Source organism: Equus caballus, chromosome 1 (assembly GCF_041296265.1).
Source record: "Equus caballus isolate H_3958 breed thoroughbred chromosome 1, TB-T2T, whole genome shotgun sequence".
Classification (NCBI taxonomy): domain Eukaryota; kingdom Metazoa; phylum Chordata; class Mammalia; order Perissodactyla; family Equidae; genus Equus; species Equus caballus.
The window spans coordinates 94,220,468-94,234,007 of NC_091684.1; the positions used below are offsets into that span (position 1 = coordinate 94,220,468).

The 13,540-nt window shown below is 43.1% G+C and overlaps 1 protein-coding gene across 1 annotated transcript in view; it reads left to right on the plus strand.

The window, feature by feature from the left end:
* FRMPD2 (FERM and PDZ domain containing 2) overlaps positions 1 to 1,055 on the plus strand; it is a 122,263-nt gene extending 121,208 nt beyond the window's left edge. The window contains exon 30 of the mRNA XM_070265282.1: positions 1,003 to 1,055. The gene's annotated coding sequence lies outside the window, so the exon portion shown is untranslated. The remainder of the gene's footprint in view (positions 1 to 1,002) is intronic.
* The last annotated feature ends 12,485 nt before the right edge of the window (positions 1,056 to 13,540 follow it).

The following is a 13,540-nucleotide window of genomic DNA, read 5'->3' on the forward strand; positions in this document are numbered from 1 at the left end:
CTATAAATGATTTAATTTAATCCTCACATCAACTTTGAATGGTATTCTTATTCCTCTTTTAGAGGGTTTTTTAAATTTGTCCAAGATCATACAGCTAGGAGGGGTGGATTCACACGGCATCTGTCTGATTCTACTTTTGGTGCATTTTTACATTTCCTCTACAGTGTGTCTTTCCACGTGGACTTGTGTAACATACAGGTCCTTCCATCACGTGTCATGAGTCCTACTTTTTTCCCCTCACAAAATATTTCTCTCTAATGAGGCTAAAACAACTCTCACTGTCCACTGAGATTAAGAAGGCCATCCAACTGGTCTGTTTAGGGATGGCTGCTGGCCAAGTGGTGAGGTGACCCAATAAAAGCCATTTATTGTTTTAGGTGGACACATTCTCCAGAGGCAGAACCCAAGGGTTTCTGCACGGATGTCCTTTAGACTGTGATCACGTGGGAGCGCCTTTAGATGCCCCTGGTCCAGAGAATGCACCCACAGGCTCTGCCTCCAGGAAAAAAGCCTGTGGGTCCCTGAAAAGGTGACCTGGGATGGAGGGTCTGGCCCACTTGTTAAGAACTAACTTCAAAAAGATCATGCCTGTCACTTCTGAGACTCATTTTGAACAGTAGCCATGACCTCTCTTCAGTTCTGGGGTGTATGTCAGTAAAGCTTGTGTGGGTGTGTGCGTACCCTTGCACTCACGGCTGGGGGGTGAGGGGCTTCCTCTGGTGAAGGAATTTGAGAACCAACCTCCTACATCAGGGTAAACCAGACAGAGTGGGGTCTCGCTGCTGCACTGGGGCACAATTTCTGGGACAGATGCACTGTTCCAGTTTGCGCTTTTTAGATCTCCGTTTGTTGAAGGAGTTTCCATGGTTTTCAAAGTACCCCCCAGATCCCTCGAAGGAATCTGCTGAGGGTCTTGGCTCAAAGGCTATGGGAGTAATGTATTTTGACATCTTTTTGTGTTCTTCTTATGCAACTCCATTTGACTATACATTCTTTTAAAAGGATTTTCCTTTAGGACTCAACAAGCTGATTGTAAAGATTATATTAAGGAAAAATAAGATGGAAACAGCTAAAAAAAAAGGAAGAGTGAAGTGGTAGATCCACCATTGCCAGATCTTAGGACACATAGCCACCGCCATGACAAAAAACTACAACCTTGTGGGATCAGCAAATGTGCAAAGGAAATAGACTGGATGGACCACAGTGTGAGCCAAGGAACCCACTCGGCGCTGTTTAATGGGGGTCACATGGCAGTGAGTGTCTCAACATGGGGGAGAGGGGACAACTTCATAGCCAGAGCTGGGGTAGTTGGAAAAGATGATATAGAGTCAAAGCTCACTTCACTTACTAAACTCACACACAGATTGATTAAATACAAAAAAAAACACATCCGAGAAAAGCTGGTAAAAAAGAGATTCTAGTTTTATCATATCTATAGAGGAAAAATAAGCTTCCTCTGGCTCATAGCAATAGATAAAAAGCACAGCAAAGAAGAATTACGAAGTTGACAATATTGAAAAAGTTAAAACTTCCATACAATAACAAAATTAATGTAAAAAGAGGAGCAATGGTTTGGGAAAAATTTATATAATTGTGAGTAAAGTTTAATATCTATAATATTTAGAAAGCCCCTTGTAATTTATAATAGATTAATAAAGGATTTCAGTGGACATTGTGTACAATAAAAATACAAATGGTGGACAAAAACTTCATCAAATCAAAATAACGTCAATGTACTAATTTGTGTTCACCAGATTTGCAAAATTTTGAAAAATACTATCCAACTTTGGCAAAATTTTGTTGAAGTTAGTATACACAGAAATATCAAAAGCCACAAAAATGCTTATGCCCAATGACCTAACAATGCTATTCCTGAGAATTTATCCCAAAGAAAGAATTCAGAGTAAGAAAAAAATTTGTATATTTTAAGATGTTCATTGCAGTGTTCTTGATAAAAACAATAAATTGAAAATGGCTAAAACACCTTAGAATATGGTAATATTAAAGACAATTATGTCAACATGGTGAAAAAATTAATAGAGTAGAATAGAAATAGTAATAAAATAAATATGGTAATATTAAAGACAGCATGGTGTGAAAAAAAGACAATTATGATGCAGTAGCGTAATGGAATATTATTCAGACAAGAAAACAATAAAATAAATACAAAAAAATCACAACTTAGAAAAGTGTTTGATATAATAGCTCAAAGTCGTACACTGATCACAGCAACAGAACAGCGTGTGTGCACAGAGATGTGCAATGAATACAGGGGGATGCTCAGCAGTGGGATAGAAATCACCTAGGGTTTGGTGATAGGATTAGGAGAATAGACTTTATTTTGTTAAAAATTCTTTATAAATTTGTTACTTAAATAATGAATTTTATATTGAAAATAAAGAGACTGAAACAGCAAAAAAAAAGTAAGAAAGAAAGAAAGCAACAATAAAGAAAGGAAAACAAAGGCAAAGCTTTCAACAAGCCTGTGCTCTAAAACCTACTTTGTGAGCTCTTCTCTGTGTGCTTGTATTTCTAATTTCCTGGTCTCTTTACGCTAGAAAAGTCTTCCAGGTCATTTGGCTTGTTCTGCTGGTAATGAAAAAGAAGTTTTCAGGCATCTAGCCGTCTTGTTCCAAATGCTGTCAGGGCTGGAGCCAGCTCCCCTGGCGTGCCCTTACACCGTTTCCTGGGCCTCAAGGTTAGGGAATTAATCACGTAGGCAATGAAGTGAATAAAGAACAGTGTTTACAATTCCGGAACTGCTTGTCCTCTGCTGAACTCTGGTTGCTTATTTGCTCTTTGGCAGAAAAATGGGTGGCTGCAGGTTCAAAATGAATCTAGTCCTCCTCCTTATAGGAGAGGACCCCCACCCTCCTCCAGGCTTGCTTACTCATTTTGAGCCATATGTCATCTGGAGCATGTTAATTTGTCTTAGATGGCCTTGATTGCAGCTGCCACTTGCTTTGTTCCAGGGCAAATATCAGAAAGAACTGTGCAGTCCTCAGGGACTCGGCTCATCGCCTGCAAACTGCTTCCGTGTCTGGCTTCCACATCGTACATTCTCAAATCTGGCTGTACCTGAGAATCAACTATGGAGGGTGTTAAAAATACAGTTTCCTTGACATCACCCTTGGAGGCCCTGAATCAGCAGGGCTGGGGGGAAGCCCAGAAATCTGTGCTTTTACCAAACTCAGCAGAGAATTGTACATGAGGCCAGATTTGAGAATAACTGATCCAGACTCTTCAAGACTTTGCTTGGCCTTCCTGTCTTCCCTCTCTGCCATAAATATTTATGAAGCTCCTACTATGTGCCAGCACACTATTTTTTTGTATGGGGTTGCCCAAACACAATCATGTTCACCACTAAATTGTAGAGCAAAAGTGGGCTCCCCAACTCAATGAAGTAAAGATGTCAGTTCTCCCCAAATTAATTTACTATTCTAATGCAATTAGAATAATTGGTCTAATAACAATTAGGTCTAATGCAATTCCCATCAGATTCCCAGCGAGATCTTTTGTAGACATAGACAAGATTATTCTAAAATTCAGTTTATAGTTTTTATTTAATATTTAAATATAATTTACCTTATATAAATAAAAATATTCCTGAAATTTATAGGAAAATGCACAAGCCCTAGAATAGCTAAAAAATCTTGAAAAGTAGAATAAAGTGTGAGGAATCACTGTACCTAATATTAAATCTTACTATGTAGCTACTGTAATGAAGACCGGGTAATATGGCAGAGGGATAGACACACAGATCAATGAAGTAGAATAAAGAACCCAGAACAAGACCCACACAGATATTCCCTACTGATCTTTTGACAAGGTGCAGAAAAAATTTTATGGAGAAAGAACAGCCTTTTAACAAATGGTCTGGCACAGCTGGACATCCGTAGGCAAAAAAAAAATGAAAATGGACCTAAACTTCACACCCTTTACAAAAATGAACTCAAAATGGATCGTGGAGTTGAATGCAAATGTAAAATTGCAAGACTTGTAGGGAAAAAAAGGAAAGAAAATCTTTGGAATCTAGGGCTAAGAAAAGAGCCTTAGACTTGACAGCAAAAACATAATCCATAAAAGTGAAAATTGATACATTGGTCTTTTGGTCTGTGAAAGATGCTATTAAGAGGATGGAAAGACAGACCTCAAACTGAGAGAAAGTTTTTGTAAACTACGTGCCCTACGAAGGAGTAATATCTAGATATATAAAGAACTCTTAAAACTCAACAGTAGGAAACCTAAAATCCAATTAGAAAGCAGGCAAAAGACACGAACAGACATTTCATGGAGGATGATACACAGATGCCAAGTAAGCACATGAAAAGAGGTTCAATTTTGTTAGTTTTAGGGAAATGCAAACTCAAACCACAATAAGCTATCTCTACACATGTATCAGAATGGTAAAATAAAAAACAGTGACAAGAGCAAATGCAGGTGAGGATGTGGATGAAGTGGACCACTCAAACGTTGCTGGCAGGAAGGTAAAATGGCACAGTCACTCTGGAAAAACAAGTTTGGCAGTTTCTTATGAAAAAGTAAATGTGCAGTTACCACAGGACTCAGCAGTTGCATAGCAGGCATTCATCTCAGAGAAATGGGAACATGTTCACACAAAAACCTGTACTTGAATGTTCATCGCAGCTTTACTTGTAATAGCCAAAAACCGGAAACAGTCCAGGTGCCCTTCAACAAGGTAACTGTGAACCTTTAATACCCCTGTGGATGGATCTCTAGAGAGTTATGCTGAGAAAAAGTCAGTCACGTAAGTGTGAACAGTATGGTTCCATTTATACAACATTCTTTTTTTTTTTTTCAGTGGAGGAAAGGATAGTCCTTTCAACAAATTATGATGGAACAACTAGATATCCACAGAGGGGGAAAATGAATTTCAGTGCTTCCTCATACCATATATAAAAATGAACTCAAATGGATCACAAACACAAATGTAAAAACTAAAATATAATACTTCTAGAAGAAAAGAAAATATCTTCATGACTGTGACAAATACAAAGATTTCTTACACAGGATACTGCCTAGATTTTAAAATTCAAAGGGCTTTGGAGTCGGGTAGACTCGAGTTCTGGCACTGATAATATTTAAGCCTTTAGTCTACTTATTTTATTACACTAAATTCAAGTTTCCTCTTCAGTAAGTCTTTTCATAAGGATTAAATGAAATACCGCACAGTCATGCACTGTGTAACATTTCAGTCAATTACAGACTGAATATACGATGGTGGTCCCATAAGATTACTACCATATAGCCAAGGTGTGTAGTAGGCTATCCCATCTAGGTTTGTGTAAGCGCACTCTATGATTTTTGCACAATGTTGAGATCGCCTAATGATGCATTTCTCAGAATATGTCCCCATCGTTATATACATGACTGTATATAAAGTATTTATCACCTTGCTTATTGCATAGTATACCCACAAAATTATAGCTATTAATATAAACAAAAGTGGCTGTCACATTCATGGACTTCTGTAAGATTTGCCTAGATTCTAGCCCGATTCTGCAATTTTCAAGCATCTCAAGTGAATAACAGACAGGTAGAACATTGAAGCTGAGGCTTGCATTTTCTTAAGCTGGAGTTCCTAAAGTTCTGGTCATTAAAAAATGTGATACATTGAATGTCATTAAAACAAAAATTTCTGCTTTTTGAAAATCACCTTTAATAAAATGAAAAAGCAAACCACAGACTGGGAGAAAATATTCACAATACATATATCTGATAAAGAACTTATATCTCAAATGCTTATCATTCAATAAGAAGAAGACAAACAACCCAATTTAAAAATGGACAAATTATTTGAACAGACACTTCTCAAAAGATCTACAAATGGCCAATAAACACATGACAGTACACGCAAGATCACTGGTTATTAGAGCCATGCAAATTAAAACACAATGCAGTACTACTACACAGCTACTAGAAGGGCTAACATTCCAAAAGATGGGCATACCAAGTGTTTGCAAGGATTTTGAGCAGCCAAGACTCTCATACATGGTGGGAATATAAAATGGCACACCCACTTTGGACAACAATTTGGTAGTTTCTTATAAAGTTAATCATACACTTAGCATATAATCTAGCAATTCTACATCTAGGTATTTGCCCAAGAGAAATGAAACATATATGCATACAAAGAGTTAAATATGAGTGTTAATAACAACTCTATTCATAATGGGCAAAAATTGGAAATAGAATCTATCAGCAGGTAAATGTATAAACAAATTTTAGTAAAATTGGAATTACTCAGTAATAATAAGGAAGGAGCTACTTATGCACATCAATCTAAGAGGCGTTTCAAAACTTTAATTTTTTAGTTAAAAAGCTAGACACAAAAGAGTGCATGCTACATGATTTCATTTATATGAAATTTCAAAACAGGAGAAATTCATACATAGTGACAGCTGAATAACATTTGCCTTTGATGGAGGGTGGAGAGAGAATGACAGCAAAGGGACATAGGTGAATGTTTCGGGGTGATGAAAATTTTCTTTATTTTGATTGGGTTACTAGTTGCACGGGTACCCCTTTGTCAAAACTTACCTAACAATACACTTAAGTGAATGTATTTTATTACATGTAAATCATATATGAATAAAATTGATTTAAACTGTAAAAACCCAAACTATATAGTATATGTTTCTTTGATCATAAAACTAATTTCCAATTGATACTCCCTCCCCATTGGCTATGAAAGAAGGAGATACCTAATAGACTTGTGTTGCTCACATATTGGTGACTTGTCTGAAATGCTAAAGGGGAAATCAAAGGAAGTCAAAGTGACAAAGGTATAGAAATGGAGAATAGGTTCATGGTTACTGTAGGTTTAAGGAGCGAGCAGGGTAGCGGGGGGGGGGGGGGGGGGGGCCGGTGGGCCGGAAGTGGGTGTGGTTATAAAAGGGCGTCAGGAGGGATCCTGATGGTGATGGAGCTGTTCTGTATCTTGACTGTGGTGGTTAATACATGAATACCCATGTGATAAAATTGTGTAGAACTTAATACACACACACGAGTACAAGTAAAACAGAAAATCTGCACAAGAGGCTGGGATTGCATCAATGTCAGTATCCCAGTTGTGGTATTGTACTAGTTTTGTAAGATGTTACATTGGGAGAAACTGGGTAAAGGGGACAGGGAGTCATCTGTATTATTTCTTATAACTGCATGTGAATCTATAATTATCTCAAAATAAAAAGTTTATTTAAAAAAAATGGTCCTCCGTACTCTGCTTCCACCATCATGGCTGCTCCACACATTGGCAGGGCGGGGTCTACAGAAAGGGACCCAACCATTGACCGAGAGTGAGCGTGCTCAGCCTCCGCTGCCCACTGTGTCTGAACGGCAGCCCATCTACATAGTCACTGCCACGACCGTGGCACTTGTAGTATTTTTTCATAAATTACAGCTCTGTCCTTCAGCTACACAGGTCTCTGCTGCAGAATAAAGAACTCAGCTTCAGAGTCCATCATGGAGAAAACGAGAAGACTACTGGAACAGCTCTACATGCCTCTGCCCTGTTTTCAGTTTGACACCCATTCACCGAGCACTTACTGCACAGCAGGCTCTGGGTGGGGCTCAGGGGATAGGATGGGTGTGGATGGTGATTGCCCCCAGCAGCCTGCAACCTGTGAAGGAGGAAAACTGCAAACACATCGCTATACTCAATGGGAATAATGCTGTAATGATGGTATAGAGGTAGTGGTGTAGAGAAAATAGGGGTTTTTCCCAGGAGGAAACATTAATCCTGCCTGAGGGGAGGGATGGGGATGGGGTATCAAGGCCTTTCTCTCAGAGGAGTCGTGTAAGCACTGAGGGGCACGGGGAGGAGGCAACGAAGATGGCCCCGTGTGACAGAGTGAGCAGGCGGCAGAGAGGCAGTAAGGAGCCAAGAGATGGGATGGGCACAGAGTGTGAACTAAACTTGGCTTTTCAGCAGGTATTTGTTGTAATCAGAACTCTCATCAGAAAGATTAGTCTGGTCTAGGGGCTGGGAGAGCCAAGAAGTAATCAGGTCACCTTGGAGACCACAGCCGATTCCCAGATCAGAAGGAATGGTGGGCCCGTCGACTGAAATGGGGACTATCGAGGAATATCACATTTGATGATCACTTTGGTTTTGTATATTTTGAATTTGAGACATCTCTGGATATGAGGTACTCCAGAGGGATATTTTCAGTAAGGCAGGGTCATCTTGAATTCCGTTGCAAGGGGTACAGTTACGGGGACTCAAAATAATGCTAAGGTGTGGCTCTCTATATGAGAGATTCTGCAAAACGGACCCTAAAGACAGCTATGCTATGAAACTCTTAACACATAAAGGGAGCAGCAGGTGGGGGGCAGTTTAAAGGTAAGTGTAAATGGACACATCTCATGGGTGTGGATGGATGAGGGAAGGAGAGAGAAGGATGTGGTGTCTCCTCTGTCCTTCTTCATCAGACTCCTCATTGATTGACAGACACGCCCTACCACCACGCCCCATCTCTTTGATAAGAAATTGCTGAGATCAACAGTCAAAGTTTTCTATCTCCGAATCAGTTCCTAAAACCAAACCTCCTTATTCTCGATGCATACAGAGTAGACCATTAGTTGTTTATTCAGCATCCTTTCCTTTCTGCCAGGGTAAGACCCAGTTGGATTAAAGGCAATTCTTTTTGCTAGTGATAGAACTGATGATTAAATTTAAGCCAGTGAAATATAAGCAGATATTTCGCAGGAACTTTCAAGTAGTTCCCCATGCATCTTTGGGAAAGTTTCCAGAAAGCGGTTATTTATCTACTCCACTGGATAGCTTCTGAAAGCCTTACCTTGACTGCAAGAGGAACCAGTCTTAAGATGAAGCCAAATGAAATCAACATTGTGGATAACAGGGCAAAAATATGGAACGAGTCTCGGTCCTGGTTGACATAATTGAGTTGCTGAATGGATCCACCTGGAACCCTACCCTACAGTGGGACTTGGCGTTCTCACGCCATCAATCTACTCATGTTTAAGCCGGTTTGACTTGCAGCCAAAACCTCCTAACTTATATAAATTAACTGCCTTTCTCCCAGTTCTATTCTTGGGGGCCCTCTAAGTCTATGACTCAAAGACAGAGACGTTCGCCAAACCCGATCTTTTTGCATTTCTGTTTCCCTACCAGGCTTGCCTTTACTGGAATTTTTGAAATTTCCTTTTATCATTTTGAACCAGAAGCCTGACTGTCCACCTGTGTTAGTGAGGATACAATCCTTTTCCTAAAGTGCTCAGTGAGAAGCAGGGAGTCTTAACTATACCTGTGGGTAGAGACTACTCTTGATGGAAGAGCTTTGTCAGAACCTGCTACGTTTCAAGCTCTGTGCCAGGAAGTTTGTGTTTGTAAACCACGTTTACCCTCTACCGTAGCCCCGTGGGTTGGGTATCTGTGGTGGTCACACAGGGCTCCTTGGTGGTAGAGCGGGGCTATGTGACTTGTTCTGACCAAACAGCTGTGAGCAGAAGTAATGTGAGCCACTTCCAGACTGGGGCATTTAACTGTGGAGCCCTCCCAGCTCCCTTTCCATCAGCCACAGTGATCACAATGTGGGAGAATCTGGGTGCCCCACGAGCCTGCGAGTTGAAGTCAGGGGGCGCGAGCAGAGCTTCTAGCCGACTAGCACCGGATATGTCCTGAGAGCAAGAATCAAACCTTTACTGCTCTAAGTGACTAAGATTTGAGGTTCATTTATCCTAGCAGCGCAATCCGGTTTATTCTGACTCACATATTATTAGGTTCATTTTTATATATGAGGAAACTGAGACTCAGAGAGGATTCAGTAATTTGTCTGAGGTCACAATAGTGGTACTGAAACTCGGGTCACTCTGGAATCAAGCCCATGCCCTTCTCTCTCAGTCACGATGCCTCCTTAAGGACTTGGCAGAATGGGGAGAATGAGTGGCTTTCCAGACTGTATTAGAAAGACTTTGAGAGACGAGAAAAAGTGAGAAATTCTTTTACTCTGGAAGATTCTCTAAACATTGCATATCAACGTTCTTAGCTCTCACCAAAAAAGTCTCCTCTTTCATCGTGCCTCTCCACACCACTCCCGAAGACAGCATGCTAAGAGACAAAAACATGGACTCCCTTGTTTATATCCTTTGATGGCTAATCCTATAAGACAGCATTCAAATTCCACAGCATAGTACACAAAACACCCCAGGATCTGGCTACAGCCCGGTTCTCCAATTCCAATTCCATCTCTTGACTATCCCTCAAACTCTATCTCATGCCATCTTTTGGAGCCGCATATAGGACCCCAGAACATGCCATGCTCTCTCACGTTCCCTCCTATGCTTCTCTGTGCCAGTCATATCCATGTAGCACACTCTCCCGTCTTCATTCAATTGACATCTACTCATGCTTTAAGAGTCACCTCCTCTGGCAAGCCAGCAGCACTGGTGATCGCCCACCCACGGTCTTATAAGGATTTAGAGGGTAAGGAAGCCAGGAATGGAGAATTCCTCTGAAAAGAGTTGTTGGAATGCCACGGTATTTCCCTTCCACACCTGTTTCCCCTCGTTGGTGGGGGAAGGGGAGAGAGAGGGTAATGCTTCTCCTTCACTTCTGCCCACAGGAGAGGAACTTTAAGAGAAGAATTCATAAGGCTTGACATATGTCTCCTGCAATTCGGTGGTGGTGGGGAACACAAGGGCTTGGTGTCTGACCCGTAGCTGAGCAATCTAAAGGTGAGAGGTGATGGCTGAAACAACATGCCTGGTGGGAGAGCAGAGAGAACGAGGACTGCCCCAGGGGTGAACTGCTGACACCCTTGGTAGAGTAAGGACGTGTAAGCCTTTCTTATAGCCGGGTGGACCTATGGGCAGGGCACAGCCTGGAGCCGCCCAAAAACAAGCAGGGATGGTGTGGACCCACAGAGAGAGAGATCCAGAGCCTCAGCACACACAGAGGATGCATTGGCGAGAATCACACATAGGCACCTTCCCGTGGCTAATGAATTACACGAAGGTAATTGTTCCTTGTTGAGTTGGGAGGTAGAAGGTAAAAGGCTCTTCTTCCCTTTGAGAAGCCCCTCATTGGGGCACAAAACCAAGTCTGCATTTTGGCCTCCACTTACCCATTTGCCTAGAACCTTTATTCATGACCCAAACTACATAAACACATTGGTACCCTGGGGTGGGCCCATGGAAGGTAGGAGCGGAGGAGGGCGTTGTAAACAGCTGGCCAGAGGCAACATCACCCAGGCAATGGGGTTGCACTTGGAGACCTCTCCCAGGAGAATTCTTGGGGAAACCACAAGATCCTTTCTCAGGACAAACAGCCAGCTGTAAATACTCGCCGAGCACAGAGGGCCCAGTGCTGGATTCCCATTGCAGAGGTGTCAGATGCTGAGTCTGGAGGGTAGGATGTGAGGGTGATGCTCAGTGAGAAAGGGGAAACTGACATGCCCATTTCCTGTGCCTGTTTCCAGCTCAAAGGAGTCCTGGCCTCCAGGCCGAGAGAACCTAACAGATAAGAAGTCAGAGGGAGTCTTACACTGAAATGAGACTGTTCCAGGTGCTCAAAGTTATGGACCTGTCCAAGATTTTACATGCAAGGGCCCAGGAAAAAAATGCACCTGGGCATTGCGTTTGAAGGGCATTGGAAAGAAACAAAGAAGTCATCTCCCGCATGCAGACGCAATAAGATGGCCACATCTGTATTCTTGCTGCAAAGCCCAGGGCTTCACAGAGACCAACTGGTAATACAGGAGGATTGAAAGGCAAGAATCCAGCTCCTCTCTTAGAATTTGGCAGTGTTTGCAGTTCGCTTTCTGCCACTTCATGATTTTACTGTTAATAAGCAGAGCTGGGAGTGGAAGGCAGGACATTCACACACAAGAGTTTGTGGCAGGCTCTCCTGCTGACTTAGCAGCACTCTCCCATGGAAGGCTAAGGAGTCTCCTCCTTGTGGTGTGCCCATGCAGAGCGATGGGCTGGTTGAAGCTCTGTGAGTGGACCAATCAATTCATATTTATTGGGCATCTACCATGTACCAGGCCGAGGGACTAGAGAGCCAGGAATTCACAACGAGGTAATTGCATGTCCTTCTGCTCTTTAAATAAAATAGTTTTCGGCCTCCACTGGGATTTTTATTGGCCTTCGACTTTCCACATTTTATTTTTATAGAGTCTTTTATGTGAAGTGTTTCAAAGCTGAGCAGAGAGAAAGTAACACACAGAAAAGGCCCCACAGCTGCTTCTAAGCTCACGGTCCTTATCCACTTGCACTTGGTGGTGCCAGGCGTGAAGAACACCAACCAAAAATAAACCGGGCTGCAAAACAGAGGCCCATACCATGGTGGATCCTGTGGAAGGGTGCTGTCACTGACGGGGTTCTTTTCTTTCTGTCAGTGTTTCTTGTTCTTAGTTATCTGTTCTTCCCTGGCCCAAAGCCAGGTTTAGAAAACCCTGAACTGATCATGGGCCTTGAGGATTGTGAAGAAGTGACTTTGGTCCTGAGATCCTGGGTGTGAGCTGTCCACTGGGGTCTGGGAGGCCCTCACGAGTCCTCTCTGATTGTGTCTAAGACCCGTGGCTTGGGATGAGGGGCCATTTTGGCAGTAAATTCCCGCACTTGAAAAGGGGCAGATGGGCCCCACCTCAGCAGAGAGCAGGCATTTGCCTGGCCCTCAGGGTCCATCCCAGAGGGAGTCCAGGGATGAGAGCACAGAACAGGGCAGGGATGCAGACCGTGAGATTCCAGAATCAGCTTGACTTCTCTGTGTTGGTCACTCTGCTTCCCCATTTGAGCTTCCCCAGGGATCTTCAGAGAGGGAAGGGCCAGACAGGACACCAGGAGGTGGTGTCTGGGGTCAGCAAGGAGGGGACCACTGAGCGACTCCTCAGCTGGGCTAGAAAGGGGCCCTGGAGAATGGACAAGGAGAGGCAGAGCTGAAGCCTGGGCTGGAGGACCAGAGTGAGACCAGGCCTGCACTGAGGAGCAAGGGCCTGGGGTTGCGTGGTGCTCAGCTCCAGTTCAGCTCAAGAATATGGTTTCTCCTTGGAGCAACACGGAAGGCTGTGGGCTGAGTGAGGCAGGTCTCATTATGCCTTCAAGGGAACTGGACCCACCAGGGTAGTTCCGGTAGGACCAGATGAAGAGAGGCGTGCTGGTCGAGATAAAAAGATTCTGGCTTCAGGTACTGAGGCAATTTCTACCCCCTGGATTCCCCCTACACTGACCACCCTAGCTGAAACTGTCTCAACGGACCTGGTAGCCAACGGACCTCACAGTCTGGCACAGGCAAGTGACTCCTTCTGCAAAAGTCTATCCTGTCCAAAGTGCCTACTCTACCTGGCCGGGCACACTCGGACACTGCAAACCCATCTCCTACCTCGGCACCTCTGGGACTCGGGAGGGGGCTTAGCGACACGTGTGAACCAGGTGATCACCCCCAGAGGACACAGTCCTCAGGGGTTCAGGATTAGGCATGACTCAGAGAGTGGGGGGCACTATGAGCCTGGCCTGGGAGAGGGCCACGGACAGGGCGGGGAACCAGCGGCCACCT